Below are 15,077 nucleotides of genomic sequence, written 5' to 3' on the forward strand. Positions count from 1 at the left end.
AAATCAAAACTAAGGTATTCCAGGCACCTACTACACGCTGGGCAACATGTGAGGACTTTTTCACGCTTTCATTCCCATAATCATCAAGTCCTGCCCAGGCTGTCTTTTCTCCAAGTTGTTCCAGATCCTTCCCATCCACAAGGGAAAGGACTCACTACTTCCTCTGTGGAGCCTTCCCTGGCCAACTCCCCCCTCAGAGACCTTGAGACTGGGACTTGCTGGAATTTTCTGTCCCCTTAGTCCAACCTTAATCACCTGATTTATGTTGAGGGCAATCTGCCATTCATATTAGTTTATGATTCCTTAGGAAGGCCCCAGGGAGGAACTCAGTGCCAAAGAAAGCTCTCCCCCGTGAGGAGCCAGCATTTCCTCTCCTTTCTGACAAGGTCTTTGTAACTCGTCATGCTTCCTTCGTTGCCTCCTGAGAAGTTCCAAGCACAAGGATGGTTTGATTCAGGTTCGAAGAGCAGCAAAGATCTCCTCTCCATAAGGAAGTGACATTTAAGCTGAGACCCACACTATGAGTAAGACTTAGCCAGGTAAGATTGGAAGGAGCACCATTCCATTCGGAAACAGCATCATGTGCGAAGGCTCTGAGGCAGAAAAGAAAACGTCCCGTGTGGCCGGGACCTGCTGGGTAAAGAAGACGGAGGTACTAATGAAACTGTGTGTCCGACTCCCCTGAGTCTCTGGAGAGAGGAGAGCCTCCCTCTCTCCTCCGGGAACCTGAGCAGCTCCATTTCACCAGCTTTCCCAGCAAATTTTCTGCAGGCTTCAGTGCACCCGCCTGAAGCAGTTACGTAATTCCCAGCCAGGCCCCAGAAGCCTCACAAAGCCATGCTTTCAGAATAACCCCAGTGAATGCGCCCAAATAATACGTGAAATTGTATCGGGCCTGCCGCACCCAGAAGACGCACACAGAGGGGGAGGGGCGTTCGCCACACCAGCCCGTGACACTTGAGATCTTCTCACCACCAGGGCCATTAGGAGGGAATTAAGATTAAGTGGATAGGGGGCAACTCCGGTGCACGAGGCCAGAGCGTGACTGGTCACAGAGGACAGCAGGCCCTGTGCTGGCGGCCCAGCAGCTAACAGCCTGAACACTGAGGGTGGCCACCATCTGTGCCACAAGCTTTTCCGGCATCATTCTCATTTAGGCTCACGCTGCCCTGTGTCACGGCTCCTGTCATTAGCTCTCCTTGGTGGATGAAGACAGCAGGCTGGGAGCTGTCCCACCGCCTGCCCGGGTCCCCACAGCATTAGAGCCTGGACAGTCCCTTTGTCCCTTGTCCAGGCTGTGGCCACGAGGCAGGGGCTGTACTCCTCAGGGAGGCAGCATGGCATTCTGGAAGGTGGCTCCATGGAAAAGTTCTCTGATTCCTCTCTTTTCCAGGTTTTGCACAGCAGGTTTCAAAGTCTCTCAATTCTAGTCCCAATCATAATTGAACAGCTCAGAGAGCAAGGAAAACAAGAGACTGAAGACAGTGGGAGTCCCAGGGAGGGTGGCAGAAGGAAACCATGCAGTGCAGCCAGGTGTCCAACCGGCACGCCCAGCTCCTCAGCAAAGCTTGTAGGGGTCCCTCTGCTCTGTGCCCTTCTCACCCAACCTCTACCCTGCCCCCTCTCCAGTCCCACCTCCCAACTTCTGCCAAGAAAATGGAGGCTCTCAGGTGGGAACTCTCTCTAAATCCTAGGCTCTTGCAAACATGCCTGCCTCTTCCCCACTCCACCGCTGGGTGGCTTGCCCCCAGCCTAAGCAGAGTGGACGCCCCTTTTGTAATCCATGCAAATCCACTAAAATGGCTCATGATGCTGTGTCCTGTCACTTCTCTAGTTTTGAATTCAGCCCTGACCACCTCAGCCTCTAATTTTGCCCATGTTTTATTTAAAATATCATTTAACAATCCCAGTGGCCATCCACAGGTAAATCACTAAACAAAATGTCCACAAGGGTTGTGAGATTCTTTTTTTTTTTAAAAATCCTCACCTGAGGGTATGTTTTTATTAATGAGAGAGAAAGAAAGGAATGAGAGAGATGAAAGAGAAACATGGATCGGTTGCCTCCCATATGCACCCCAACTAGGAATTAAACCCGAAACCTGGATATGTGACCTGACCAGGAATTGAACCTATGACCTTTTGGTGTATAGGACGATGCTCCAACCAACTGAGCCACACTGGCCAGGGCTGTGATATTCTTAAAGGCCAGAGGGTATCTTCAGATCTTGGAGCCCCAATACCTAACAAAGCATTTGCCACATAGTGAGTACTCAATAAATGGTTGTGAAATTAACTACTGAACCCCAAGCATTTGGTTCATATTCCTGGTCCCACTGGTCCCTTCCCTTCTGTGGAAATCAGAAAGAGGAAAATGGGCAAATAGCAAGTGTGGTATATAATTTAAGGGGGATAGGAGGGAGGGAAGAAGGAAGAACTAGAAAGGAAGGGGCGGTGAGGAGAACAGAAGAGAAGGGAAGACAAATGCAATGGGGGGCTGGCTCCTTGAAGATTTACTTCAGTTGACTAACAAATCCTGCCAGTGTCATCTCGTGCCTCCTGGAGTATCTTATTCTGGCAGTTTGATTCATTATTTTGGTGGGCAGCCAAATACCTCCCCCCTTCCCTGAGTAGGCAAGATCTAGGACAGATCTTGTTGCAGAAGGAGATGCACTCAAGAGTCATCTTCAGTTGTAATTACCTATCCAATTAAATCCAGGCACTCAGCCATCCTCCCTAATAGGGGCTGAGGGCGGTAATCCACCGTGCAATTTGTGAGCTTGCAGCAGCTCCGATCAGCAGCTGTACTGTGTTTATTTAGTTGGGTGGTTTTTTGGGGGGGCGGGGGGGAGTGGGGGAAGTGTGGGGTAAAGAAGGGAGAGAAGAAGAGGAAACTGGGTAGAAGCTGAGTGATCAGAGTATCCCTGGGGATATTGAGCACCAGGGGGAAATTACCTTCCTGATGACTCAGAAACAGGAAGCGGTGACCCAGAGGCATCTCAGAAGGGGAGGCATGCACACATGTGATGACATCGCTTCCTCTTTTTATGAATGCGGGGGTATGCAAGTGGAAAAGGGAGGGGGGAGAAAACAATCAAAGGGATAGGAGAGCGAGTCTCCTGCGTGTTCTTGCTCACATCCTCACATCCCCAGCCCCTATTCCTGCACTTCTGACGCAGGGCCAGCGCCTACAGAGCTTCCTCTCTTTCACCCTCAGGCTCTGGCTGAGAGAAGTCAACAAGGCTCATTCTGAGCCCTTCCGACCAAAGACAGAGTTAGATTTGCAGGTGGGTACCCTCAAACTCACAGAAGCCAGCAGGCCGGTGCTGGGAATTCTCTTACCAGTTAGTAAAAGGAACTATGATCTGAAACTCTTCACTCCTCACCAGGCGCCATGCCCCACTTCATCACTGGGAGGATGGGAGTGCTACACGGAGCAGCAGCCAGCAGCATGTGCAGAGGGAACATGGGGAGAACCCAAGAATATGCAGTGGAGCATCCAGACTTCACCAAAATTGGCAGTTTGGGGGGATAGTAAGAACAAACTTTGGAGCTAGGGGTGTTGTGACTATAGGACTAAGTGAGAACTGAGGACTAAATGGCCCTTCTTGCTCTTCTTTCCCCAAAGTGGGAACCAAAGACCAAAGTCCTAGGCCCAGAAAACAGGACTGATACCCGTTTTGTCCCATGAGACCAAGCAAAAGACTAGCTCAACCTCTCAGTCTCTACCAGGGCCCCTCCCCCATGACAATGAGTGACTCTGTCCCAAGAATGCCCTGACTCTATAGATGCTGCTCTGCTTGTGCTGCTTTATCCCCACCCTTGGGAGCCCTGGGTGAGAATCTGCAGCAAAGAGCATGTGGTGACTCAGATGGAAGGAAATCATAAGAAGGTGATCCATGTTGCACCTAGGGCCCTCCGCTCCCTGCCTGCTCTCTCCATGGGCACTCAGGATGAAACAGGCAGCCCCAACTGTACATTTTGTGAAAGTTGATAGACCAAGAGAATAGCAAGTCCACCAGCATATTCAGAAGAGCCTGCCCTGTGTTTACCCACACTTGTCTTTCTCTGCTATCTCTTCAAGGGAAGACCAAATCACTAAAGGCATAGCCCCCTTTCTGTGTGGGCAAATCTACGTCAGCCAACCCATAGAAAAAGATGAGCAATCTGCAACCCACCCAATCTGCAACTCAGCGGTGGCCTATACACATGCCCCCAAAAAGTCACTATAGAGGGAACTGGACAAAGGAGGAGCCATAGTCCAAAGTCTTATCTTTCGAAGGAACTAATGAAAAGTCTGGGGATGTCCCCTGGAACCATCACACTGTCCCCAGCTCTCCAGGCATCTCCTATCCATAGTGCCTCGGCCCATCCATTCCTCATTTGAGCAGGACAACCCACTTGGAGCAGAGTCAAGGTGGTAGCTGGGGTGGTGGGCCAGAGGACCAAGCCACCATCAAGTCTCTATACAGTGAGAGGGGCTCAAAGGACAAGCATTGGGAAAAGGGAAAGAACTTGGTTGGTACTATGGGAGGTATCTCCTGTGTGTCATCTCATCTGGTCGCCACACTAATCCCGCAAAGTCTTATCACTGAGCAAACTGATGCCCAGAGAAGCTTGGAACTGGTAGCTGGCAGAGGCCAGGCTCAACCCAAGATCCCACCATGCTCTTTTTCCAGTACACGCTGAAGATAAAACAACAGAGATGCAGAGATGGGGCAATGTATGAGCTACCCTGGAAATCTTCCTCAACAAAATCTGTCTCTGCCCCTGTCACCAAATGTGAGATTGGACCACTGCATAGTCATTCTTGGAGATATTGAAAGGTTTTAGAGGTTTCACTCAATTCATCAACACAGAAAGATTGTTCTTCTGCTACTTGATCAAATAATAATAATAATAATAATAATAATAATAATAATAATAAAGTAAATAAAAATAAATTATAACAAAAATATCCTAAATCTGCCGAAACCGGTTTGGCTCAGTGGATAGAGCGTCAGTCTGTGGACTGGAAGGTCCCAGGTTCGATTCCGGTTAAGGGCATGTACATTGGTTGCGGGCACATCCCCCGGTGGGGGGTGTGCAGGAGGCAGCTGGTTGATGTCTCTCTCTCATAGATGTTTCTAGCTCTCTATCCCTCTCCCTTCCTCTCTGTGAAAAATCAATAAAATATATTTTTAAAAAATAAATATCCTAAATCTGTAGAGACCCAAATAGACTAGTGGTTGCCTTGGGCTGGGGGTTGGTTTGAACGGGGAGCTGACTACTAATGGGTATGGGTTTTCTTTCCGAGTGATGAAAGTATTCTAAACTTAGATTGTGGCAGAGTTGTGTGACTATCACCCATGGAACACCTAATATACTAAAACCCATCAAAGTGTATGCTTCAAATGAGTGAATTTGTTGGTATATGAATTAGAGCTCAATAAAGATGTTTAAAAAATAGAACCTTCCCTTGAGGGGGTTAACATGTAATTGTATTCAGAAGACATATGCATAAAGACAGGATATGCCAAATAGCAAGAGGCACCAAAGGATTCAGAATGAGAAGGATCAATTCTAGTTGGGGTGTCAGAGAAGGTAGGATCAATTATATTTTGATAAATAAAAGGGAAAAATCAAATTTTCCAAGTTGATGGGAAGATATGTACACATGTTAATACCTTAATAAAAAAATGGGGGAAAAAATTTTCCAAGTTGGATTTTCATGTTGGAGGAACATGAGCACAGAGGCATGAAAAGGTGTGAAAGTGTGAACCATGCCTAGGAAATAGTGAGCCAATGAATGAAACCCTGTTATCATGCCAACACAAAGATGACTTACAGTACTACACCATCAACTATTGCTGAGTAACAAATACCGCAGAGCTTAGTGGCTTGGAACAACAACAACCATTGAATTGTTCACAGTTCTGCATTCTACACTGGACTCAGGAGCCTGGTTTCTCTCTGCTCCTCATCAGCTCATGGTTCCACCAGGACGGGAAAGTCCAGGAAGGCCTCACACAACGTCTGGCACTTCAGCCAGGGCAATGGCAGTGGGTTAACTGCTAGATGTCCTTCTCCCTCTCCACGTGGCCTCTCATACTCCAGGGCCTCTTTCTCCCCAAGAATTCACATCCTCAAGGAAGCTAAACCAGGCTTTCTTGCATGGCAATCAAGAGAGCAAAAGCAAAAGCTACAATGCATCTTATGGCCAAGGCCCAGAACCGGCACAAGATCACTTCTATGAGATTTTACTTGTCGAAGCAAGTCATAGGGTCAGTCCAGATTCAGTGAGGTGGGGACTATACAGGGTATGAATTCAGGGAAGCACAATTCATTGGGTATCTACCACAAACACCAGATAGGAAATCACACACCTGCCTTGGAAGAGCTTACAGTCTAGTGGCCTAGCTATCTGAAAAGGCATGTAAAGAGGAAATACGTCTAGGAATGTAAGACTGGGAACAGAGCATCGAGGACATTGAATAAAAAGCTAAGGAATTTAGAGTTCATTCAAGAGTTTTTAAAGTGCAAAAATCCCTAGAAGTGATATTTTAAGCCTTTACCAGCCAACATCTTAGAAGAACTTGATCGCCTGTGCAAGTAAGATAAACTAGAAGCCTGGGCCTCTCCAAAAAGATTAGGTAAACTGCACGGACTGTGTGTTCCCATCACCTACCTCAGGCCACACCACCACTTTATGGAGGAGTGCGGGATAATAGCCAAGGTTTGCCTGCCTGCATCCCGGGGTCAGGACACTCACATCAGGTGGAAAGAGACTGTTTGCTTGTCGGCCTTCTTTCTCTCTTCAGTCCTCCTACCCTTCTTTTGTCAAGGTAAGTCTTACTTCAGACTGCAACATGGAAATTAACAGCAAAGAGAAAACTGAGAATTATGGATCCAATTTAACTAATTACTTAGAAAACGATTGTTTCTTATCTGACCATCTCTCTCCTCTGTTCACATTTCACACCTGTAAAACCCATGGTAGCAAGAAGCCTGAACCTACTCGAGTCCCACAGTTCTCCTAATGATCTACTTCACCTGCCAGTGGCCATCTACAGCCCTAAATGATAGAACAAAGCCATGAGATGTTGCCAATAACACCTAACAAATCGCATCAAGAACTGCAGCCCATCCATTTCCACCAACGGGCAACCATTTCTCCACAGGCACTTCCTCAACAAGAAGCAGCTCCTGGGAAGGAATAAGATGCCTGTAACTTGGTGAGTGTTCATGAGCATGTGCAGCAGGACCCCTAGCAAAGTACGGTGAGCATCCCTTCTACTAAGAGATTGCTCCTAGGGGTCCATGTTGTATCAGCAGTGTCCCATTCAAACAGGACCCAGCTGTGCTCAGCACTTCCTGGCAAAGTGTGTGTTTGGTTCCCTCCCACTTCCCATCTCAGTGCTTCCTCCCGAGTCTTCACCCACCTTTCAAGTTTCCTGCCCCGTCACAGAAAGTTTTCCTACTCCTCTAAATCATCCTTTCATTTCCGTTATTAAAATCTGACTCCCAGATCAGTATGATTGCAGCTAACTGTGCGGGTGAGTAAATATATATTTAATAGAAAGGTTCTTGGTAATGCAAAGAAATTAATGTATCCTGGTGGCATTTCAGTGAGTATTGAGAATAGACAAAGGAGATACTTGGAGGCTTGTGATGGTCCAGGATCTCATGATAGTTTTCTTATCTAAGGAAAAGTTGAATCAGACAGAGAAAGGGATGAGGAAAGGGTACAGACTTTACCTAACCTCTGACAGCTCACTCCTCCCACCCACCCCAGCCACATCACTGCATCATCCACCTTCCGTGCACGGAATAAAGAATGAGAACCACATGCCACGCACATAAACAAGCCCTACATCACATTCCTACCATAAACCATTTTGAAATACCCGGAGGTGAGGATTATTTCCATTTGAAATCATCTCTGACGTCACTCATCAAGTCTGACAATGGTAACTTTCCACTAAGACAACGGATGCTAACTCAGGCCTGGGGGGCCACAGTGAGATGCCAAGTGATTCAAAATAAAGGAAAAGAGGGGGGGCGGAAGAGAAGAAACAAGACACACTGGACAAGTAGCACCATCTAGAGGGTTTACAAGGTAAAACTGTTTTTCTGGCAAATACAGACCTGGAACTTTTCTCCAATAGTGAAAGGCAAATGCAAGCATCTGCCTAGGGCCACAGTCACAGGAGCCCAGATCTGAGATGACTGTGAGCCCATGTGGCTCACGTGGGGCAGCTAGACCTGAAGTTCTGTGCCCAGATCCCGGCATCAATTCACACATCAGAGTAACACCAGAGCCCAGAGAACTTCCTATAAGACACAGTAGAGAGTAGGACAAATACTGCATGATTCCACTTACCTAAAACATATAAAATAGTCAGACTCCTAGAATCAGAGAACATAGTGGTGCTGGCCAGATGCTGCGGGGAAAGGAACCAGGAGCTGTTGTTCGGAGGGGATAGAGGTGCAGTTACACAAGCTAAATAAGTTCCAGAGACCCGCGGTGAACACTGTGCCTGTAGTTAACAAGACTGGGCTGTACACTTAAATGTTTATTGTTCTCACAATAAAAGAAAAAGAGAGACACTGTAGATGGGATTTCTGCTTGGGGCTATCAGGGGACAGGAGACTAGAACAACAGTGCCTCTGAGGGCACATCTGTGATTCTGGGAAAACAAAAAATGGAGATCCATGTTTCTAAGTTGTAATAAATGGACTTTTTTTATTTGGGTGATTAATAGTTTCACATTCAAGCACCTGAATTCAGTATTTTCTTTAGAACTATCACCTTTCCGTTTCAAAAAGACATAAAGATCATCTGACTTTTACTCAGAATTCCAATCTCACCTTTAGGAGACAGAGCTCTTTCTTTGGGATTGCTAGGAAACGTGCCACCGGCAGTGAGCACGGACTGACCTCCTTCAGCCCCCTGAGTGGCCGGGATGGAAGGATCCCCAGGGTTAGGGCTCCTGAGGGAGTTGGAGGGGGGAGAGGCAGCAGACCCACTACCTGCCAAGCCTAACTGAGTCATTAAAAGGAGACTCAAAAAAATCCATTGAATCCAATCTTTCATTTTAGTGACACACACACACACACACACACAAAAACTAAAGCTCTGGCTTCTGGGCAAGATGGCGGTGTAGGTAAATGCAGTACTCAAATCCTCCCACAACCACATCAAAATTACAACTAAACTACAGGACAACCATCATTCAGAACCGCCTGAATTCTAGCTAAACAGAAAAAGTCCTACAATTGTGGTGGGCAGTTAGACATAGGAGCAGAGGAAGGACAATGGGCCAGGTATAGAAGGTCACCAGGGTGAAAAGCCCTGGGTGACTAGCAAAGGACAATTGTAGGGTGGGACCTCATCCCCAGGGTGAGCTCTCCTCCCCTAGCATATCGCTGGTCATGTGGTTAGAACCCCCTGACCTTTCCTCCTTAGAGATAACATCTAGGCCTCAGTTGTATTTCAGTTCCAGGCCCAGAAAAGCAACCAATTCAGACAAACAACACCATAGCTGACATCAGGACCAGCTGCATTGAATAATGACCCCTGCCCTGGTGCTGACCAATCAATCAGCGCAGACCCAGACCCTGAAAGGCCACATCTGGAAAGCTGCTGAATATTCTAGTGAGATATTCCTCCCGGACCTCCCCTAAAAATTTCCCCCTATAAAACCCTTAGGACAGAGGACCCAGTGTGCTCTCCCTCCCAGGAGCACACCTGCACCCTTCCATTCTCTTTCCTTCCATCCCCAGGTGCATCACCTTGACCTTCCTCACTCCCAAGCTCCAAGGGCCCTTTCTTTGCCTCTATAACTTGTGTCCTCAGCCCATTTCTTCTACGAATTATTTCTTCTACGTCTATGACCTTCTAAATAGATCTTCTCTTATAGTTTGAGTCTTGGCTCTGAATTCTTTCCTACCCAGAACTCAAGTACCGAAGTTGCTGAATCCAGGTCTAGTCTGACCCCACCGGTCTAACACTCGGTGCCATTCCCACTGCACCCAATGCAACTAATGATGCAAAGAAGACACATTGAGACTGGTAGGAGGGGTGGAGACTCAAAATAGACTGGTCCCACACCTACATGTGGCAGGGGACATCTCCTCTATGGAGGTCCCCCCTGAGGAATGAGGGATTCTTACTCAGCCTCAGTGGCTAAGAGCTCCAGCACTGGGGCAGCAGCTTACAGGGCACCAGGGACATATGGGGAAGAACTGAATTTCCCAGCATCAGGGAAAGAGCTTGGGGAACAGCTTTCTCCCATACAGAAGTGCTGGCAGAGGCCGTTGTTCCTTTTCTGAGCCCAGCCCCTGCAGAGCTGGCAGGCAGGCGCCATATCTGATCTCCATCAACTCATCTAGCTAACACCATTAGCCATGCCCTGGTGATTCCTTGAGATTCTGCCCCACCGAATTCTTAGCCCACCCAAGCTGTTTCCAGTGGCTTTTCCATATGAACAGCCTGTCTTTGCTCATGCTTCAGACATTCCTAAAATCTCTCAAACAAGCAGTATCTGGGATCAATGTGCCCCATACTTTTCACTAGTGGCAATCAGCCTTTTTCACAGTTTGGCCTCTCCTGGGCACCTCCAAGTTCAGCACAAGTAGCAGCCATCTGAAGATCACTATGTAGCACATGCTGGGTGGCCACTGGCAGAATACAAGTAATTGAAGGAATGGGTGCTGGATTGGTTGGTTTGCAAAAGGCGGCTTGCAGGCCATACATTTACTGTCTCTAGGAGTTGACTAGCCCCGAGAGGGACAGTCCCTCCAGGGTCAGCAAGGATCCAGATGTCATAGCATAGGAAACACGTGGTTCATACTCCTGGGTCACACAGAGGTTTCATGGCAGACAGATATGTAGGACCCACGACTCTCATCACCAAGGTTAGCTGGAGCCAGCCCCCCGAGCCAACCCCTTGTCTAATCTGCCTGTCCCTCCATCTTTCAAGCTCAAGACAGTTTTTCTTAAGGAACTTATTCATTTTATTTTGGGAGGCTTCCTTTTCTAACTGATAGTTCAATTTTCTCCTCTTAGAGCTCCTTCTTTTCTAACAACAGTGTCATTACCTGCACACTGTACACATGATCACATGGTCACACTGCTCCTGTCTGGGCTCACACTAGTTGCTAAGCTTTACCTAGACCTTATAGGACTTGGTGAACTAGCACACAGAAAGGCAGACCCTGGAATGGGCTCAGTGGGCTCTCAGTGTTCCCCTGGGGCTGGGCAGGATTGGAGAAGGCTGTTCTAGGCAGTTCTAGGTACTGGGAGGGGCTGTCCCTGGAGGGTCCGGCCAGCCTCTGCCATCACAGTTCTAGTGAAGGGTAACAAGTTGTTCCCTCCCACCAGGAACAAGCCCCAGCCCCAGGGAGGACAAGACTATGAGGTCCAGACATATCAGCAATCATCAGCTGGGAGGCACAGGTTTGAGTCACGGTACTCTGGCACCCAGACAAATGAGAAGAGTGGGACAGACACTGCTAAGTAGTCAGAGCAGGAAGCTAGGGGCAAGTGGGCTCCTGGTGCAGGTACGAACCTCCACATCCAGCATGGTGCCTGACAGGCACTCAGTAAATACGGGATCAATAAAGGGACAAATGACAAAAATATATTGGGTACATGGCAAAGGCTCAGGCTATGGAACTTGGGAAAAGATCCCTATTATAAGGCCAAGTTCACTGATCATATATATCATGGTGGAGAGCAAATAAGGCAGAGGTCTATGGCTGGAGCACATGTCCACACTTTACTGTGTGTGTGTCTGTTTGTCTGTGTCTCTGTGTGTGCATGTGTGGGTTGGGGGAGCGTCTAGGGGGGACTGGTACAGAGCTGAGCCAGTGTAGAGTGCTCTTACCTGGAATCAAAGTTGTTCTGGAAACTGGTCTGAGTGAGCCTGCCGTGGAGGATGAGGCTTATTCTGCAGAAAAGCACCGCAGGGGAAGTGGGGAAGTGGGGAAGGGTGAGGGTGGGGTTAGGGTTGGATTCGGGTTAGAGCTGGCAGAGGGATGAAAGGTAAGCAAATGCTAGCAGCATATACTATTTTTTAATTTATTTTTATTGTTGAAAGTTATACAGGTGTATCCTTTTTTCCCCCATTGACCCTTTCTAGCCCGTTCCCTCCCTCGACCCCTGGCAGCAAATACTTCTGAAAGCATAAGATTGAAACTCCCAAAGCACCTTTCTCCTGTCCTTGGGCCTAGCAGCCACAAGAGGCAACTCTCCCTGGCTTCCCAGTTCTCAAGCCCATGTTGCCGCCACCAGTGTGGGAGGAACATCATTCGATTCTCAATCAACCCATGTTTGAGCCCATGCCACTGAACATGACGCAGAGCTCTCTGTGATCAGAGGGACACGAGGTAAGTCACCATTCACCATCCCACAACTACACAGGCAAGCACATACCCGTGCACGCTGCCGTCCTCGGCCCCACTCATGAACTCATACTAAAGCATTTAAAGTGTAGTTAAAATGTAAAAAATGCATTCTCAAAGATATCACAGTAAGTCAGTATTTGCAATCAAGAGGTCATCTAATCAGAGGTAGATGTGAGAGAGAGCATCCCCTCCCTCCCCACCAGTCTCCCATCTCATTGCACATGTATCATTTTAGCTACTCGAGTGCTCTCGTCAATGTCCCATATTAAGCCACTGGACCCCTGTTAGACCTGTACTGAAAACAGGGCTGCTTCCTGCCCCAGGCCTTGGGAATGGGCCAGTCTCAAAAAAGAAAGAAAAAAGATATTAAAGATTAGAAGAGAGAATTCCTTAGAAGGGTCCTCTTTTCCTCTAAAGGTCCAAGTGAGTAGGACAGGGTCTGGAAGCCCCCGACAGCAAGCTACTTTGGGTGAGATCTACTTTGCAAGCATGTCTTTTATATTCCTTACTAGAGGCCCGGTGCACAAAATTCATGCACTCAAGCGGGGGGGGGGGGGGTGGTCCCTCAGCCCAGACTGCACCCTCTCTCACTCTGGGAGCCCTCGGGGGTTGACTGACAGCTTAGGGGAGCAGGCCTAAGCCAGCAGTCGGACATCCTTAGTGCTGCATGGAGGCAGGAGAGATTCCCGCCACCACCACTGTGCTCGTAAGCCTTGAGCCCAGCTTCTGGCTGAGCAGTGCTCCCCCTGTGGGAGTGCACTGACCACCAGGGGCCAGCTCCTGTGTTGATTGTCTGCCCTTTGGTGGCCAGCACAGGTCATAGCGACAGGTCCTTCCACCATTCAGTTGATTTGTATATTAGCCGTTTATTATATAGGATATTCTCTGCTTAATTCCCTCTGCTCTCTATGTATTAAAATTCACTATTCCTTTACAGTCCCAGCTTATCCCAGCTAAGGGAAGGCAGAGTTAAATGCAGAGAAGCAAATTCCTGAGACTGGAGGTTCTACCCTAAGATGACAAGACTGTAAAAAGCAACACTGAGATTGCTTTGTCAGCAATACACACACACACACACACACACACACACACACACACACACACACACACACACCAGGACCTTCTCCTTTCGTGTACAAACCCTGGAGATTCTGGATTTTGTCTTACCAGAGGAGGGGCCATTCCTTTGTCATTGACTTGGAGGTATGGGACACAGAACCACTATATTGTGTTTTTATGCCAATACCACACTGGTTTGATTACTATAACTTTGAAATATAGTTTGAAATAGGGGGGGTGTGATGCCTCCAGCTTTGTTCTTCTTTTTCATATTTGAATACTTTTGCTATTTGAGGATCTAAAGTCACTTTATTCGTTTATAAATATACTGTGCATAAGTAATCCTATATAATAAAAAAGATAATATGCAAATTGACCCTCACACCCTCACAAGATGGCTGCATATGACCAGGTCGGCAGGGGGGGGCCATGAGGGGTGACCAGGCCAGCAGGGGATGGGAGGGGGGGGCAGGTAGGGGCAATCAGGCCAGCATGCAGAGGCAGTGAGGAGCAATCAGGCCGGTGGGGGGCGGGGCAGTTAGGGGCAACCAGGCAGGCAGGCAGGTGAGCGATTAGGAGCCAGCAGTCCAGGATTGTGAGAGGGATGTCTGACTGCCGGTTTAGGCCCGAACCCCCACTGGCAGTAGGACATCCCCCAAGGGGTCCTGGATTGGAGAGAGTGCAGGCTGGGCTGAGGAGACCCCCCTCCCATGTACGAATTTCATGCACCTGGCCTCTAGTTTTCTTATAAAATGCTTATTTGGGGGATGTCTAAATTTTGATGTGAAGATACTGGGGGAAAAGGAAAGACTTATTTTTTATGAAAAGAAATTTTTACACTTTGAAATTAGAAAATACTTTTATTTTCTGGAGTTTTTGGTGTCTTTATTTCTATACATCCTCTCCTAGGTGAAGACAGATTTTAAGGGTTAAATGGACACTCGGCTGAACTTCTCTGAAATGAATGGGGACCGTTTATGGCACGGCTTGCTACCTTTGCTCATCCGGCTCCAAGTGTCATTATACCTTCTAACCACTCTCAATGTTGCCACATTGCCTTAGAAAAAGAAAATCAGCCCTAATCAGTTTGGCTCAGTGGATGGAGGATTGGCCCACAGAGTGAAGGGTCTCAGGTTCGATTGGGGCCAAGGGCATCTACCTTGGTTGCAGGTTCGATCCCCGGCTCTAGTTGGGCTGCATGGGGGAGGCAACCAATCAAAATGTCTCTATCACGTCAATGCTTCTTTCTCTCTGTGTGTCTCTCCCTCTTCCTTTCTAAAAAAAATCAATGGAAACATACCCTCAGGTCAAGATTAACAAAAAGAGAAAAAGAAGAGCCAATAGTTAGCCAGATGCCAAGCACTACAGCTAGATGCCGCACACAGATTATTCCACTTGACCCTTTAACCACCCTCAAAGGGATGGTACCACTTTAAAGATGAGGAAACTGAGGCTTACAGATTTGCTCTCTCCTGCCCAAGATCTCACAGGTAATGAGCAGTGGCGCCTGGTTCTGGCCAAGACTTCCAACTCCGGGGCCTGTGTTTAGGGCCTCCCAGGGAAACGAAGGGAAGGGGCTGGATTCCTAACTTATCGGTCTAGCATCCCAGGACCCTCTTGTGGTTAACAGA

The sequence above is a fragment of the Cnephaeus nilssonii genome (genome assembly GCF_951640355.1).
Source record: "Cnephaeus nilssonii genome assembly, chromosome: 5".
NCBI classification, from domain to species: domain Eukaryota; kingdom Metazoa; phylum Chordata; class Mammalia; order Chiroptera; family Vespertilionidae; genus Cnephaeus; species Cnephaeus nilssonii.